Source organism: Rattus norvegicus, chromosome 1 (genome assembly GCF_021556685.1).
Source record: "Rattus norvegicus strain SHRSP/BbbUtx chromosome 1, alternate assembly SHRSP_T2T, whole genome shotgun sequence".
Classification (NCBI taxonomy): domain Eukaryota; kingdom Metazoa; phylum Chordata; class Mammalia; order Rodentia; family Muridae; genus Rattus; species Rattus norvegicus.
In genome coordinates this window covers 44,584,799-44,603,737 of record NC_141534.1, presented here as the reverse complement: position 1 = coordinate 44,603,737, position 18,939 = coordinate 44,584,799, and positions in this window count along the sequence as shown.

The window sequence follows — 18,939 nt, the reverse complement described above, 5'->3', positions numbered from 1 at the left end:
TCCTCCCTGTACCCAGGAGGTGAACATGCTATGAAGTGTGTTTTTCCCATTAATAGTCTGCATTTGTTACATGGTCCCTCAGCTAAGAACTCTTCGAAGATTATTTTCTTCCTTGCAAAATGAAATGCATTCTCTAGAAGTCTATAACTCATTTAGAAGGTGTCACGATTCAAACCAAGTAACCTGCTTTCAAGATCCAGATCTTTTTTGTTGTCTCTGGAGTGAGGGAGTATGTCAAGTATCCTGCTGGGCAATAACCAAAGGGTTTTTCTTTGCTCAATGAAGTGTTTGTCTATTATCAAGCTTCTGATGGAAGACAAAGAGAAAAGACACATGAAGATATAGTCATAGAGATTCCAAGGGCAGGAGAGGCATTTTGTTTGGGATGGCAACCATGAGTCTTCTACATATCCTTTGGATAAATAATCACAGCCTGGGATTCTTTTGACTGAAAGTTACATATATTGATGCAGGACTGTTTCAGAAATGCCTATTTTCTAGCACAGCGGGGACTTGGATCAGAACATCTGATTGTCATCGAAAGGGACAGCTGCATCCACATTGAAAGGAATCTCCTTGATCTTATCATGATATAAATGTCCTTTAAAGTCACCCAGAGCAGTTGACAGGGGCAGCCTTGCCATAAGATATGCCTCCTGAATCTCCTCCTTTAGATATTTAGGACAAAAAGAAAACTGTTCATTTCAATATGATATTGTCACCAAAGCAGAATGAGGTAAAGTTCATCAAAAGGAACCTCTCTCTTTCTAGTGCCCTGACTGGAGATTTATTTTAGCCAGGTTAAGATTCTTATATTAGGAGATGACACCCATGAAAACTGTGTTATAGGAGCATTTCTCCAGTCTCAGTTCTCATAATTGTCTCAATTCCTGAAAAGGCACAGATGAATCCCTGAACCACCATAAATGAACTGAAGCAAACTACACACTGTAGATGATAAAAATTAGAAGTCAGAGCTAACATGTTATACAATTAAAGCGTGATCCAATCTTATTAAACCAAATATCCATGCAGGCACATTTCAATCCAGGTTGTTTTAATTTAATTATTATACTGTTTTATAAAATTTGTGAGTGTTAAAATTTGTAATAGGAAATTTTTTCTCTGACTTTCACTTTATCTACTTGCCTCCCTAACATATGTCATGTATCTACTACATATCCACCTATATAACAGATATGTCTGTTTTACATATTGAGACAATGCATACACATATTGTCTCAAATTTCCAGTTTTTCTCAGTCTTGCCTGCTTACCATCCTGCAATACAATCATGCTTTCATAGTCTAAACTTAGGAATAGATGCTTTCATTTGTAGATATGTATAATAGCAAAAGTACATTTTGTAACAGAAAAAAATATTTGTAAGAGTCATTAGTAACTCACCTGATAAACTATGGAGAATAACTTTGTGATCTGATGAACGGCTATGAAGTGATATGAGTGGATGCAGATGGTTTTCAAGTTACTTTCCTAAATAAAATACTGACCGGAAATTTACAGTGAAAATGGCACATTCTTTTTGTTAGTACATAGAAGCCCGGTTCTTCTCTGATTATTGTGAGACACATTTGTATCACGCACTGAGCCTTAACTTAAAAAAAATTTTAAAGTTTAAAAAAAGATAAGATATATTTGTTACTTCTTTTTTTGAATGCACTTTAAAGATGTATTCCCAACAACCCCAAATTGAAAATAAAACAACAGTTGGATGTACAGAAACGCTTTAGTAAATGTACAAAATGGAATAGTACTCAGCAGTGCTAAGGAACCTGGTGCCAGTCCGTGCACCATAGATGAACCCCCAAAACATTATGTTAAACCAAACAAGTAGGATACAAAATAGTTTGAACTGACTTATCCCGTCTACAGGCTACTGTAAGACAGTAATCTACAGCTACAGAAAGCAGTTCACTGAGGGCCCATCTGTGATTGGTCCTCTGCCTTTCACTGAAAGCATGAGAAACCTTGTGGGGGTGACAAGAAGTGCTGTCTCATGACTCTCAGAAGCATATACAATTGTCAGACCTAATCAAATCAGATACAATGAATGAGTTCCTTTTGGTACATGTAGACTATTTAAACTGTGTAAACCTGTAAACTCAGTATGCTGCTGCACACAATGTGGACATGTAATTCTGAGTTATGTGTTGACGGCGCCTCTAGACAAATGAACCAGGCCATGGGGGCATTTGTTATTTCTTACACGGCAGCTTTTTTTTTTTTTGGTTCTTTTTTTCGGAGCTGGGGACCGAACCCAGGGCCTTGCGCTTCCTAGGCAAGCGCTCTACCACTGAGCTAAATCCCCAGCCCCTACACGGCAGCTTTTACTGAGAGCAACAGTTGTCAGAAGGTGCTCCCATGCAAAAGAACTGGGGGTTTATGCTAAATTCCCATTTGTCTAGAGGAGTCACCAACACATAACTCAGACCTACATTAATTAATAATTAATTGTTAATTATTAATATTGTGTGCATCAGCATAGCATTGGTGATATTCTGGTTTCTGAATGGATTGTGGGGCTGAAGAAGCAAATTAAGCGAGAGGAAAGAAGAAGACACTCCAGGTAGGACTACCAAGCAGAGGGAAAAGTTGTCCTGGAAAAGATTGCCCAAGGACAATTGTCACATTCATTAAAATATGGGGTTCTTTTGAGTCATTCAAATAATGATTGATTTGAATTGTCCTGTAGACTATCACATGATATATTGATGGGCAGGACTGTAAATCAAGAGATTCCCATAGGAAAGAGTTATGAATAATAGTAACAGTTGCCTGGAGAACAGAAAGCATCCCCACACAAGTTGAGACTTTGAAGGTCTGTTGGCTTCACAGAAGGTCTGCTTAGAACACAGTTCAGAAAATAAAAAGCCAAATAGCAGGAGTTATCAAAGTTCACCTGGTATACAGCCTAATAGAAAGCAAATGCATTCTGGTCCTCAACCCCCTTCAAAGACATTCTTAAAGTACAGCCACCTGACAAACTTAGTGAGGTCCTGTCTTTAAGGACACCCGGTGGCCTTCAACCCATCATCCATTAGCTGCCTTCTAATCTGCCATTTGTTTCCTTGAGGAACTTGACCAACAATAGCACATATGTCCTTTGCAATAAAAGGAAATAGTTTTTAAGCAATTATATCTCTCTTTGTTACTCTGTCAAAATATAAAATAAGGTAAAATTTTGTTTGTTTGTTTGTTTGTTTGGTAATCTATAAAGCACCACAAAGTGACTACAATCCATTTCAAAAATAACCTTTAGGAAACACATAAAAGTATAATTACAATTTCTATTGATGTCAGCTGTTGTTATTATTATTATTTTACAATTATTATCATTATATTACTTTACAAATAGTTTCTCACCACTCATGGAAAGTTCTTTTTGTATATATATGATGTTTTGGAATGTGTGCATGTGTATAAGGCAGTAGCATGAGAGTCCATGTTTTTAGGTCTGGAAGCCTGAGGCTGAGGTCAGTTGTCTTCCTTGTTCTTTCTCTGCCTCTTGCTTTGAGTCAGGGTATCTCAGCTGAACTCAGATCGCACTGATTTGGACAATCTCGGTATCTAACTTGCTCGGGAAGCCTATCTCCAGCTTCCAAGCACTAGAATTAAGTCAGCATACCTACCTGACACTGACTTGGGTGCTGCTTTCCACATTCTACTCTCCGCACTGATGTGGAAGCACTTTACCCACTGAGCCATCTCCCAACCCTGCAAGTTTTTTTAATAAATAACCAATGAATAAAAAAGTATTTTTACATAAAGAGAAAATAATGGGATAAAATATTTCCACTCAATATAGGTGCAGAAAGATCTGTTTGGTCTCGATATTTGCAGAGCTAGAAAACAACGCCGTGATTGGGTTACTGACATTATATTGAGTTGTAAGAAATAAGTTATCCTTTATAGCCCCAGATCCAACAAATTGTGCCTATGGATTTTAAAATGTCTGAAAAATGCAGTAAAGATTACGAATGGATCTCTACAGAACAGTATTTAAGCAGCATTTTCATTATATCAGTCATAAGATGGACTAATGAGCAATAACAATAATATTGAGTAACTCAGAGATAATGTATTACCTAATAGAGGGTGAGTATAGGGTTCATGTGTCCTCAACAGAGCTCCAGGAACCACTAGAACGCCCAAATTTTATTCAGTTTGGTTAGTTGACTGTAATAGCTCTAGTTATGAGATATGTGTGCTTTTCTGCAAATAACTGCTAATCGACCTTCTACCAAAATAGAATTGTTAACATAGATGCTCTGTTCAACTTGACATGGTATAGACATAAGCAGAATATAAGGAGGAAAAAAATTCAATTTTGAAACCTCTAAAGTTTTCATAGGCAATTTCAATCTTGCCCTTTTTATCTAAATGAGTTTGTTATTTCTAATAGTGGGGTCTCCTCCAGAGGTTGTTCATTAATTCTCATTTCAGCAAGAGAGAGAAATGTAGAAGTTACATTTCTTAATGACAGAGTTTGGTGGAGAATGAAAGACAAGAGAAGATTCTAGAACCAAATGCACACATCATTAATAGGAAGGACGGTTCACACTTTCTTCCTTACCAAATGGTCTTAACCATGAAACTATTTCTGCAAAAAACAAAATACTTCATGAGACTGGATGCTTTTCAGGGAACATGCTCACTGGGAAGCAAAAGAGGAAAAGAAGTTTCCATAAGAAATTCATAATGATTTCAGATTTTATGATCTTTTAGGCAGCGGGGAGACTCAGAAAGGTGACCTCCCAGGCAATGACATCAGAGAGGGGACAGGCGAGAGAAGGCTCTGAACTGACTGGCCTTCTGCTGTCTTTTCATGTTAGAAGCAGCAAAAACAAACAAGCGAGAGCTGTGCATTTCTTCTATTTCCCTCTATAGAACAGGCTTGCGAAGGACAGCAGAGGGCTTGACATCACCTTTGAGTGCTCCCCGAGCACATATGTTCTTAGGAAGCACGTGTGTTCTAGGAAGAGACTGGGCTAACTCAGAAGTCAGTATGACTGATCAGAATAAACTAGGGAAAGAAGACAGGAATGAGCTGGCTGGACGGGCTACTTCAGACTGCAGACAAGCAAAACTTATCCTGAGACAGAGCCAACAGGAGGCTCTGAGCACAGGAATGGACTGTACTGAACCTATTTACTGTTGTTTTGTTTGGGGGAAATAATATCATTTATTAGAGGGGAATTATAAAATGTGTAATTATTTGACCTTAGTATTTAAATATTCTTGAATATACATATATATATATATATCATAAATTTTACCTAGGTGATCATTTCAATTGAATTAAAAACATCCACATGATGCTGCCGTTATCCTCTGAGCTCTCCCATCCTGGAAAAGGGTAACTCTATACCCATTAAACAACTTCTACTTCCCTCAGCCCCCACCCTGAGCCTCTGGCACCTGCCATTATACTTTCTGTCCTATGACTTGACTGTGCTGAATAATCCATTAATTTGAGTATCACACCTGAAAGAAAAGAAAAAACATTATTTTCCCTTTTGATTTATTTTCTATTATTCTGGTGTTACTTGTGTCATGATGTCTTATTTAAGGTCTCTATTGCTACAGTGAAACACCATGGCTGAAGAGTAAGTTGTGGAGGAAAAGATTCATTTGACTTATACTTCCTGATCCCAGTCCATCATTGAAGGCAGTCAGGACAAGAACTCACACAGGGCTGGAACTTGAAGGCAGGAGCTGATGCACAGGGCATGGAGAGGTCCTGCTTTCTGGCTTGTTCCCCATAGCTTGCTCAGCCTAGTTTCTTATAGAACCCCAGACCACCAGCCTAGGGATAGCATCACCTAGGGATGGCTGGACCCTCTCTCATTGATCACTAATTGAGAAAATGTCTTGCAGCTGGATCTCATGGGGAATTTCCTCAACTGAGACTCCTTCGTCTCTGATGACTCTTCTGGATCAAGCTGACTCGCAAAATCAGCAGGTACAAATGGCAAAAGAATTAAGAAGTCCTCTTTCTCCACATCCTCGCCAGCATCTGCTGTCGCTGGAGTTTTTGACTGGTGTGAGGTGGAATCTCAGGGTTGTTTTGATTTGCATTTCCCTTATGACTAAAGATGTTGGACATTTCTTTAGGTACTTCTCAGCCATACGGCATTCCTCAGCTGTGAATTCTTTGTTTAGCTCTGAACCCCATTTTTGATAGGGTTATTTGTCTCCTTGCAGTCTAACTTTGTGAGTTCTTTGTATCTTTTGGATATGAGCCCTCTATCAGTTGTAGGATTGGTAAAATCTTTTCCCAATCTGTTGGTTGCCATTTTGTCCTAACAAGAGTGGAGAAAGAGGAAAACTCCTCCATTGTTGGTGGGATTGCAGACTTGTACAACCATTCTGGAAATCAGTCTGGAGGTTCCTCAGAAAATTGGACATTGCACTACCTGAGGACCCAGCTATACATCTCTTGGGCATATACCCAAAAGATGCTCCAACATATAACAGAGACACATGTTCCTCTATGTTCATAGCAGCCTTATTTATAATAGTCAGAAGCTGGAAAGAACCCAGATGCCCTTCAACAGAGGAATGGCTACAGAAAATGTGGTACATCTATACAATGTAATATTACTCAGCTAACAAAAACAATGACTTTATGAAATTCATAGGCAAATGGATGGAACTGGAAAATATCATCCTGAGTGAGGTAACCCAATCACAGAAAAACACACATGGAATGCACTCATTGATAAGTGGATATTAGCCCAAATGCTCAATTACCCTAGAGGCACAGAACATGGGAAATTCAAGAAGGATGACCAAAATTCAAAGGTTTCACTCCTTCTTTAAAATGGGAACAAGAATACTCTTGGGAGGGGACAGGGAGGCAAAGTTTAGAACAGAGACTGAAGGAACGCCCATTCAGAGCCTGCCCCACATGTGACCCATACATATGCAGCCACCAAACTAGTTAAGATGGATGAAGCAAAGAAGTACAGTCCAACAGGAACCGGATGTAGATCTCTCCTGAGAGACACAGCCAGAATACAGCAAATACATAGGCGAATGCCAGCAGCAAACTACTGAACTGAGAACGGGACCCCCATTGAAGGAATCAGAGAAAGGACTGGAAGAGCTTGAAGGGGCTTGAGACCCCATATAAACAACAATGCCAACTAGCCAGAGCTTCCAGGGACTAAGCCACTACCCAAAGACTATACATGGACTGACCCTGGGCTCCAACTGCATAGGTAGCAATAAATAGCCTAGTAAGAGCACCAGTGGAAGGGGAAGCCCTTGGTTCTGCCAAGACTAAACCTGCAGTGAATGTGATTGTTGGGGGGAGGGCGGTAATGAGGGGGAGGACGGGGATGGGGACACCCACATAGAAGGGGAGGGGGGGGCTAGGGGGATGTTGCCCTGGAAACCAGGAAAGGGAATAACATTTGAAATTTAAATAAGAAATACCCAATTTAATAAAGATGGAAGGAAAAAAATGTCACTGTAAGTCAAACATTAAAAAAAAAAAGAATTAAGTAGTCCTCGCCCACTTATTGACCTCCATCCTCTACTGTGAAAATATTGTAGGTCTTTGTGAGCAGTCAGTTCAGATGATGCTCAGAAAGGTCAAGCACAGAAACAGGCCTCAACAGTGTACCAGTGAAGGAGGACTTTTCCACTTAGTCAGTTCCCTGCTTACTGCAGGGTGAGCAATAAAATTACTGCCCATGATATGTGAGGATTTAGAGGAGACAAAGAAACTCCCTTAGTAAATATTATAGCGTATGGTAACCACTCTTAACAGTGACTCCATTATTACTTGTTACTTTTATTGCTAATGAATGTGACCCTGAGCTTTAAGAGTTCAGAAATGCAAATGTCAGTCTATAAAAAAAAAAACACATCCCAAAGCACAGGAATGTAGCGCACATATGACAATTAGGAGACTGATAGTGTGACCTGAATTTAGTTGCCTTTTTAAAAGGTTAGTCTTAATAGCATATCGAAACAGACAAGCCTAAGAGTCTTTAATACCAGTAGACACCTAGCCAATCACTCAGTATAGAGTGACCTCATTAATTTGGAATTAAATCAAACCAAATGTCTCCCTGACACCTAAAACATCATTGGTGTTAACTCCATAAACTAAGCATGTGTGACATATTCATGTTAGAATTCACTTTATAATTTCACATCTCACTGTTGAAAGAAACTAACAACTGCAAATGTGTCTCTTGGGTTTCTGTATGTTAATTATGTACACAAATACATACATACAAGCATATCTGTACAATGTCCTTTGTAATTGAGTTAACTTGCAGATAAATATTTGGGGATACTTATTTTCTTTGAAAGATTTATAATATTGTATATTGTTCCTGATTAAAAACAAATCACCATTTGAGAGAAATTTAGAACCTAACTTACAGTCAAGGTATAAAGGATTTTGTCACATTGTCTCATGCTAAATATATGTTAAATTTTATTGAATATGAAATTCTACTAAAATGCTGGACTTACTATTTGGCAGATATGACTACAAATACTTTTGAGATTAATTTTGTAACAAACTAATTTTAATAGCTTTCACAATGATGGTTGATATTGCTTAAAGTATTTAACACAATAATTCTTTCTTGGTATTTATGAAAAAAATCTAACTTTTTGGGGTTTGATTGTTTGTTTTCATTTTTTTGAAACAGGGTTTCTCTGTGTACCCTGTAGCTCTGACTGTCCTGAACCACTATGTAGATGAGGCTGGCCTCAAACTCAGAGATCTGCCTGCCTATACCGCTAGAATTAAAGGTATGTGCCACCATCACGCAGCTCTATCATAATTTCTTAACAATAATAAAATCTATTGTATTAACTTTATAGGATCTTGTGAAGTCATCTTTCACACAGTGTGTATCTAAGTTAGGGCTTTAGTGCTGTGAACAGACACCATGACCAAGACAATCTTATAAATGGCTACATTTATTGGGGCTGACTTATAGGTTCAGAGATTCAGTCCATTATCTGCAAAGCAGAAACATGGCATCATCCAGGCAGGCACAGTGCAGGAGAAGCTGAGAGCTCTAAATCTTTTTCTGAAGGGTGCTAGCAGAAAACTGACAGGAGGCATCAAGCCCATGATGGTCTCAAGCCCATGCCCACAGTGATACACCTACTCCAACCATAGTTCCTAATAGTGCCAGTCCCTGAGCCAAGCATATACAAACTATCAACAAACTATTGTTGAGTGAAATACTGGCTAGTAAAGAAATTAGGGAAATGACACCCTTTACAATAGCCACAAATAATATAAAATACCTCAGTGTGGCTCTAACCAAGCAAGTGAAAGATCTGTAAGACAAGAATTTCAAGTCTCTGAAGAAAAAAATTGAGGAAGACCTCAGAAGATGGAAAGATCTTCCATGCTCATGGATTGTCAGAAACAATATAGTAAAAATGGCCATCTTAGCAAAAGCAATCTACAGATTCAACACAATCCTCATCAAAATTCCAACTCAATTTTTCACAGAGATACAAAGAACAATTCTCAAATTCATCTAGAGTAACAAAAACCCAATATAGCAAAAACCATTCTCAACAATAAAAGAACTTCTGGGGTAATCACCATCCCTGACCGCAGGCTATACTACAGAGCAATGATGATAAAAAACCACATGGTATTGGTACAGACATAGGCAGGTAGATCAATGGAATAGAATTGAAGACTCAAATCAACCCATGTACCTTTGGTCTCTTGTTCTTTGACAAAGAAGCTAAAACCATCCAGTGGAAAAAAGACAGCATTTTCAACAAATGGTGCTGTTTCAACTGGTGCTCATCATGTAGAAGAATGCAAATTGACTCATTCTTATCTCCTCATACAAAGCTCAAGTCCAAGGGAATCAAGGACCTCCACATAAAACAAGATACACTGAAACTAATAGAAGAGAAAGGAGGGAAAAGACATCACACACATGGGCACAGGGGAAATTTTCATGAACAGAATGCCAAGGGCTTATGTTCTAAGATCAACAATTGACAAATTGGACTTCATAAAATTAAAAAGCTTCTGTAAGGCAAAGTACACTCTCAATAGGACAAAACTGCAACCCACAGACTGGGAAAAGATCTTTACCAACCCTACATCTAATAGAGGGCTAACTTCCAAAATATACAAAGAACACCAGAAGTTAGACTCCTGAAAACCAAATAACCCTATTTAAAAATGGAGTACAGAGCTAAACGGAGAATTCTCAACTGAAGGATCTCAGATGGCTGAGAAGGAATTAAACGTCCAACATCCTTAGTCATCAGAGAAATTGAAATCACCCTGAGACTCCACCTTACACCTCTCAGAATTCTTAAGATCAAACACTCAGGTGACAGCACATGTTGGTGAGGATGTAGAGAAAGAGGAACACTCCTCCATTGCTGGTGGGATTGCAAGCTGGTACAATCACTTTGGAAGAAAGTCAGATGGTTCCTCAGAAAATTGGAAATAGTTGTACCAGAAAATCCAGCTATACCACTCCTGGGCATATACCCAAAAGATGTTCCAACCTATAACAAGGACACATGCTCCACTGTGTTCATAGCAGCCTTATTTGTAATAGCCAGAAGCTAGAAACATGTCAGATGTCCCTCAATAGAGGAATGGACACAGAAAAGTGGTACATTTAGACAATAGAGCACTACTCAGCTATCAAAAACAATGACTTCATGAAATTCTTAGGCAAATGGATGGAACTGGAAAATATCATCCTGAATGAGGTAACCCAGTCAAAACACACACACACACACACACACACACACACACACACACACACACACACACACACAATATGTACTCACAAAAAAGTAGATATCAGCCAAAAAACATATTCTTGGAATACCCATGATACACCTCACGGACAATATGAAACTCAAAAAGAAAGAAGACTATACCAAAGTGTGGATGCTACCTTCCTACTCATAAGGGGGAAGAAAATAATCTCAGAAGTAGAGGGAGAGAGTAGGGAGAGGGATAAAGGTGGGCTGATTCAGATACAAGGAAGAGATGGGGGAGACGTACAGTGGGTCAAGAATTTGAAAGGAGAGTAGCAGTGTGGGAGGGGTAATAAAGGTTAGCCACTAGAAAGTTCCAGATGCCAGGAACCCAAAAGGTTCTCATGACCCAACAGGAGGACATTAGCTGAAATCCCCAACAATGGGGAGATAGAACCTGTAGAGACCATATCTAGTAGATAGGCACAGCCCTCAGGTGAGGGACGGGGCCACCCACCCACCTCAACAATATTAATCAAGAACTCCTCCTATCAAAAGGAAATGCAGGGACAAAGAGTGGAGCAGAGTCTGAAAAAAAGGCCATCCAGAGCCCACCCCACCTAGTGATCTATCCTATCTGCAGACACCAGCCCAGACACGATTGCTGATAACAAGAAGTGCTTTTGGTTTCTGTGTTTTATCACAGCAATAGAAATCTAGCACTCGCTGACAGGAGCCTGGTATAGTTGTCCCCTGAGAGACATGGTCAGAGCCTGACCTATACAGATTCAGATGTGCACAGCCAAACATCAGACTGAGAAAAGACCTTAATGGAGGAGTTAGGGCAAGAACTGAAGAAGCTGAAGGGAATTGCAGCCCCATAGGAAGAACAATATCAACCAACCAGACACCCCAGAGCTCCCAGGAACTAAACCACCAACCAAAGCGGACACATGGCTCCAGCTGCATATGTAGCAGAGGATGGCCTGGTCAGATATCACGGGGAGGGGAGCAAATTGGTCTTGTGGAGGCTCAATAACCCAGGGTAAGGGAAAATGCTAGGGAGCTGAAGCAGGAGTGGGTTGGCTGATTGGAGAACACCTTCATAGAGGCAGGGGTGGAGGGAGGAAATAGGGGTTTTCTGGAGGGGAAACTGGTGAAGGGGCTAACAACTGAAATGTCAATAAGCAAAATAACCAATAAAAAAAGAAATGCTAGTTAGCAAAACACACTGGGGAAAACAAGCAGTGGGTGATGCATTGGGTTTCTGTGATGGCAGCAAGGTTAAACTATAGTCCTCTCTCATTAAAGTCATAACATGGTAAGAATGCAAACACATTTTATAGATGGACCAAATACCATAATCAACTTAGGAGACATTAGCCAATACAAGCAAGTCTAGGTGGCAAGATGAACCTGATTCAACTTGTTGAAAGGCTTTAAAATGATGTCAGAAAGAGAGAAAGGGGATCTGGGAGCTTTCTCAGTGAAGACAGTTTTATAGAAAGAAAGATGAAATGCCATGTGCAGAATCTTTCATATGCAGAATCAGAACTTAACTACAAACATACACACACACACACACACACACACACACACACACACTACCACCACCACCACCACCACCACATGCACATGTCACACATGCACCACATCATGCACATGACATATACATACATCACACATATACACACCACAACAAACACATACAACACACATATACACACATACCATGCATACACCAAACACATATACACATACACTCAAACACAACTCATCCTGCTGATTTTTTTAATTCAATAAACATACCTTCTTTTAATCAGTAAATCTACCCATTTACTCTTTCCTTGACAAAGATTCTATAAGCATTTCCACTCTAGGAGGAAAATATCTAGATAAAAAGTATCAATATAATTTTTTCAAGCCAGCAAGTTAATTGACTAGCTTACTAATGGCTGCCTGATATTCTTGATTTAACACTAACACAGAGGATATAGTGATGTCTACTCATACACAAAGATCATAAAAAAAAGCATAGTTCATGAGATTAAATTCATGTTTAAATGCATAGAAAATAAAATATTGAAATCAGCTCTGTCATAATGTGAAAGCAAGTCTTCAAATATTAACTTTTTATTAAATATTTTGAAGTAATATGTTAAAAAGAACTGGAGCTCACCTAAAGCTACATCAAGTACTTTGTATTTCGTTATTAATATTAAACCTAGTGATTAAATATTAAATGCAGTTAACTATTTCAATATTCTATGGTAGTCGTGAGAGGAAGAGAGAGAGAAAGAAAGAGAGAGAGAGAGAGAGAGAGAGAGAGAGAGAGAGAGGTATGAGGCACCTGAATGGCTAGAACAGAGTGTAGGATTCTCAGAACAGGAGTTACAGAAGGTTGTAAGTTACATGACCTGGGTTCTAGGAACCAAATTCCGGTCTACATTGGAAGAGCAGCGTATGCCCTTAATCACTGCACCATTTCCAGCCCTTCAGCTAACATTTGAATTGTAAATTTCTTTTTAGACTTCATAGTTTGTACTCTCTAAAGGGAAGCAGGCAGTGGGCGTGATATCCATGCTTTTGTGTTCAGTTGCCTTAATATCTTGCTTGATTGGAAGCCGACTTTTCTTGCAGATTGTTTTAAACAGTGCTCTAACAGTTTGATTTGATAAATAAGATTTAACTGACTAGCGATTAAGAAAAGCTTCCTTTGATGTTACTAAACCTGATCACTAAAACGGTTGCCAAGGTTACGGATACCCTACTCTCTACTGCTAAACTTGCAAAATGAAATCAACACTTAACTGTTCCTCTTGGCAAACTCTGACCTCACTGATAACATCTCTCGTCTGCAGCTGTTAACAACGACATCATGACAAGAAAGGTGAAAGCACACAAAAGGATTTAGAAACATCTGAACTGCAAAGACAGATGCGGATGCAGGCACCTGAGCCACACTTCTCTGTCTTGAGCTGCTCTGGTTTGTTTGCTTGCTTGTTTGTTTGTTTTTAGTGTTTTGTTTGTTTCTGGTGTCTTGTTTTGTCTAGTCACTGATACAAAAGCATACACCTGGCATGCATCTCCATTTTTTTCAATGATTTGGTGTGAACACAATGACTGTGCTTGATCTACCAAACCATCCCTCAGACAAAGGGACATCTACCTAAACATGGGACCCAGACTTTAAACGTGCCCACCAGACTTCAGAGAGATGGATCACTGTTCATCCTCTGCTAGGCCCCTCCATCTTTGTAGTTTTCCTAGAATAGAAGAAACCCATTCTGTCTGTAATGCAGAAGTCTCTGCCTGAACCACCAAAGCTTGTGAATAATGGTAATTTCCATGTGCGCACTCCTAGGCTCTGCCCCACTTCAGCAAGTATTTTTGTGGACTACATTTTCTAAAATAAAAGGCTGTGTGCTATCATTCATCTCTTTCCCTGTTCCCTTTCTCGCTTTTGTGCTTTCTGGTAATTTTAGACAATCAGTGAATGCTAGAGGAGTCCTGGAGAAAATGAAACAGAAGAGCAGAGTGGTCCGCAAAAAAGGAACATTCCCCAGGGCTCAGTGCCCAGGCGTAGGGAACCACTCTGCTAATGTGGAGCATGTCAGGAAATTCCAGTTGCCAAGCTTCACTCAGGATAAGAGGCCTTCCATTGTCAGGAGTCATTTCCAGCCTACATTCTGCCCTTCCCTGGATGCAAAATGTTCTGACAAAGCACAGAAGACTGTGAGTGGAAGGTTCCAGGAACAAAAGACTTACCTGTGTTAAAGATTCACCAAAGCTGAGATTTACCAGTTAGACCTTGTAGGATTGAGGAGAGTTGGAGTGTTATAGGTCTGAAATTTTCTTAGCCTATCTTTACTCCACCTCTATGTTGACTAATATTCTTGTGACTCTTAGGCAAGATTTGGGGAATATATGAATAGGCCACTACATTCCACAGCTCAAAGACTAAGAACATTATCAGATAGCAGGTAAGGTCTCATCAGAGGTGTCTCCTATATTGTTTAAATGTCTACCTGATGTGTTACCAATGCATTTTATATTTTTTCCATTTGTGTCAGCATGTATGTAAATAGAGGTACATGCATATTTTTTTTATTAACTTGAGTATTTCTTATATACATTTCAAGTGTTATTCCCTTTCCCGGTTTCCGGGCAAACATCCCCCTCCCCCCTCCCCTTCCTTATGGGTGCCCCCCTCCCAACCCTCCCCCCATTGCCGCCCTCCCCCCATAGTCTAGTTCACTGGGGGTTCAGTCTTAGCAGGAGCCAGGGCTTCCCCTTCCACTGGTGCTCTTACTAGGATATTCATTGCTACCTATGGGGTCAGAGTCCAGGGTCAGTCCATGTATAGTATTTAGGTAGTGGCTTAGTCCCTGGAAGCTCTGGTTGCTTAACATTGTTGTACTTTTGGAGTCTCGAGCCCCTTCAAGCTCTTCCAGTTCTTTCTCTGATTCCTTCACCGGGGGACCTATTCTCAGTTCAGTGGTTTGCTGCTGGCATTCGCCTCTGTATTTGCTGTATTCTGGCTGTGTCTCTCAGGAGCGATCTACATCCGGCTCCTGTCGGTCTGCACTTCTTTGCTTCATCCATCTTGTCTAATTGGATGGCTGTATATGTATGGGCCACCTGTGGGGCAGGCTCTTAATGGGTGTTCCTTCAGTCTCTGTTTTAATCTTTGCCTCTCCCTTCCCTGCCAAGGGTATTCTTTTTCGTCATTTAAAGAAGGAGTAAAGCATTCACATTTTGATCATCCGTCTTGAGTTTCGTTTGTTCTAGGGATCTAGGGTAATTCAAGAATTTGGGCTAATAGCCACTTATCAATGAGTGCATACCATGTATGTCTTTCTGTGATTGGGTTAGCTCACTCAGGATGATATTTTCCAGTTCCAACCATTTGCCTACGAATTTCATAAACTCGTTGTTTTTGATAGCTGAGTAATATTCCATTGTGTAGATGTACCACATTTTCTGTATCCATTCCTCTGTTGAAGGGCATCTGGGTTCTTTCCAGCTTCTGGCTATTATAAATAAGGCTGCGATGAACATAGTGGAGCACGTGTCTCTTTTATATGTTGAGGCATCTTTTGGGTATATGCCCAAGAGAGGTATAGCTGGATCCTCAGGCAATTCAATGTCCAATTTTCTGAGGAACCTCCAGACTGATTTCCAGAATGGTTTTACCAGTCTGCAATCCCACCAACAATGGAGGAGTGTTCCTCTTTCTCCACATCCTCGCCAGCATCTGCTGTCACCTGAGTTTTTGATCATAGCCATTCTCACTGGTGTGAGGTGAAATCTCAGGGTTGTTTTGATTTGCATTTCCCTTATGACTAAAGATGTTGAACATTTCTTTAGGTGTTTCTCAGCCATTCGGCATTCCTCAGCTGTGAATTCTTTGTTTAGCTCTGAACCCCATTTTTTAATAGGGTTATTTGTTTCCCTGCGGTCTAACTTCTTGAGTTCTTTGTATATTTTGGATATAAGGCCTCTATCTGTTGTAGGATTGGTAAAGATCTTTTCCCAATCTGTTGGTTGCCGTTTTGTCCTAACCACAGTGTCCTTTGCCTTACAGAAGCTTTGCAGTTTTATGAGATCCCATTTGTCGATTCTTGATCTTAGAGCATAAGCCATTGGTGTTTTGTTTAGGAAATTTTTTCCAGTGCCCATGTGTTCCAGATGCTTCCCTAGTTTTTCTTCTATTAGTTTGAGTGTGTCTGGTTTGATGTGGAGGTCCTTGATCCACTTGGACTTAAGCTTTGTACAGGGTGATAAGCATGGATCGATCTGCATTCTTCTACATGTTGACCTCCAGTTGAACCAGCACCACTTGCTGAAAATGCTATCTTTTTTCCATTGGATGGTTTTGGCTCCTTTGTCAAAAATCAAGTGACCATAGGTGTGTGGGTTCATTTCTGGGTCTTCAATTCTATTCCATTGGTCTATCTGTCTGTCTCTGTACCAATACCATGCAGTTTTTATCACTATTGCTCTGTAATACTGCTTGAGTTCAGGGATAGTGATTCCCCCTGAAGTCCTTTTATTGTTGAGGATAGCTTTAGCTATCATGGGTTTTTTGTTATTCCAGATGAATTTGCAAATTGTTCTGTCTAACTCTTTGAAGAATTGGATTGGTATTTTGATGGGGATTGCATTGAATCTGTAGATTGCTTTTGGTAAAATGGCCATTTTTACTAAATTAATCCTGCCAATCCATGAGCATGGGAGATCTTTCCATCTTCTGAGGTCTTCTTCAATTTCTTTCCTCAGTGTCTTGAAGTTCTTATTGTACAGATCTTTTACTTGCTTGGTTAAAGTCACACCGAGGTACTTTATATTATTTGGGTCTATTATGAAGGGTGTCGTTTCCCTAATTTCTTTCTCGGCTTGTTTCTCTTTTGTATAGAGGAAGGCAACTGATTTATTTGAGTTAATTTTATACCCAGCCACTTTGCTGAAGTTGTTTATCAGCTTTAGTAGTTCTCTGGTGGAACTTTTGGGATCACTTAAATATACTATCATGTCATCTGCAAATAGTGATATTTTGACCTCTTCTTTTCCGATCTGTATCCCCTTGATCTCCTTTTGTTGTCTGATTGCTCTGGCTTGAACTTCAAAAACTATATTGAATAAGTAGGGAGAGAGGGGGCAGCCTTGTCTAGTCCCTGATTTTAGTGGGATTGCTTCAAGTTTCTCTCCATTTAGTTTAATGTTAGCAACTGGTTTGCTGTATATGGCTTTTACTATGTTCAGGTATGGGCCTTGAATTCCTATTCTTTCCAGGACTTTTATCATGAAGGGGTGTTGAATTTTGTCAAATGCTTTCTCAGCATCTAATGAAATGATCATGTGGTTCTGTTCTTTCAGTTTGTTTATATAATGGATCACGTTGATGGTTTTCCGTATATTAAACCATCCCTGCATGCCTGGGATGAAGCCTACTTGATCATGGTGGATGATTGTTTTGATGTGCTCTTGAATTCGGTTTGCCAGAATTTTATTGAGTATTTTTGCATCGATATTCATAAGGGAAATTGGTCTGAAGTTCTCTTTCTTTGTTGTGTCTTTGTGTGGTTTAGGTATAAGAGTAATTGTGGCTTCGTAGAAGGAATTCGGTAGTGCTCCATCTGTTTCAATTTTGTGGAATAGTTTGGATAATATTGGTATGAGGTCTTCTATGAAGGTTTGATAGAATTCTGCACTAAACCCGTCTGGACCTGGGCTCTTTTTGGTTGGGAGACCTTTAATGACTGCTTCTATTTCCTTAGGAGTTATGGGGTTGTTTAACTGGTTTATCTGTTCCTGATTTAACTTCGATACCTGGTATCTGTCTAGGAAATTGGCCATTTCCTGAAGATTTTCAAGTTTTGTTGAATATAGGTTTTTATAGTAAGATCTGATGATTTTTTGAATTTCCTCTGAATCTGTAGTTATGTCTCCCTTTTCATTTCTGATTTTGTTAATTTGGACGCACTCTCTGTGTCCTCTTGTTAGTCTGGCTAAGGGTTTATCTATCTTGTTGATTTTCTCAAAGTACCAACTTTTGGTTCTGTTGATTCTTTCTATGGTCCTTTTTGTTTCTACTTGGTTGATTTCAGCTCTGAGTTTGATTATTTCCTGCCTTCTACTCCTCCTGGGTGTATTTGCTTCTTTTTGTTCTAGAGCTTTTAGGTGTGCTGTCAAGCTGCTGACATATGCTCTTTCCTGTTTCTTTCTGCAGGCACTCAGCGCTATGAGTTTTCCTCTTAGCACAGCTTTCATTGTGTCCCATAAGTTTGGGTATGTTGTATCTTCATTTTCATTAAATTCTAAAAAGTTTTTAATTTCTTTCTTTATTTCTTCCTTGACCAGGTTATCATTGAGTAGAGCATTGTTCAATTTCCACGTATATGTGGGCATTCTTCCCTTATTGTTATTGAAGGCCGTGGTGGTCCGATAGCACGCATGGGATTATTTCTATCTTTCTGTACCTGTTGAGGCCCGTTTTTTGACCAATTATATGGTCAATTTTGGAGAAAGTACCATGAGGAGCTGAGAAGAAGGTATATCCTTTTGCTTTAGGATAGAATGTTCTATAAATATCCGTTAAGTCCATTTGGCTCATGACTTCTCTTAGTCTGTCGACATCACTGTTTAATTTCTGTTTCCATGATCTGTCCATTGATGAGAGTGGTG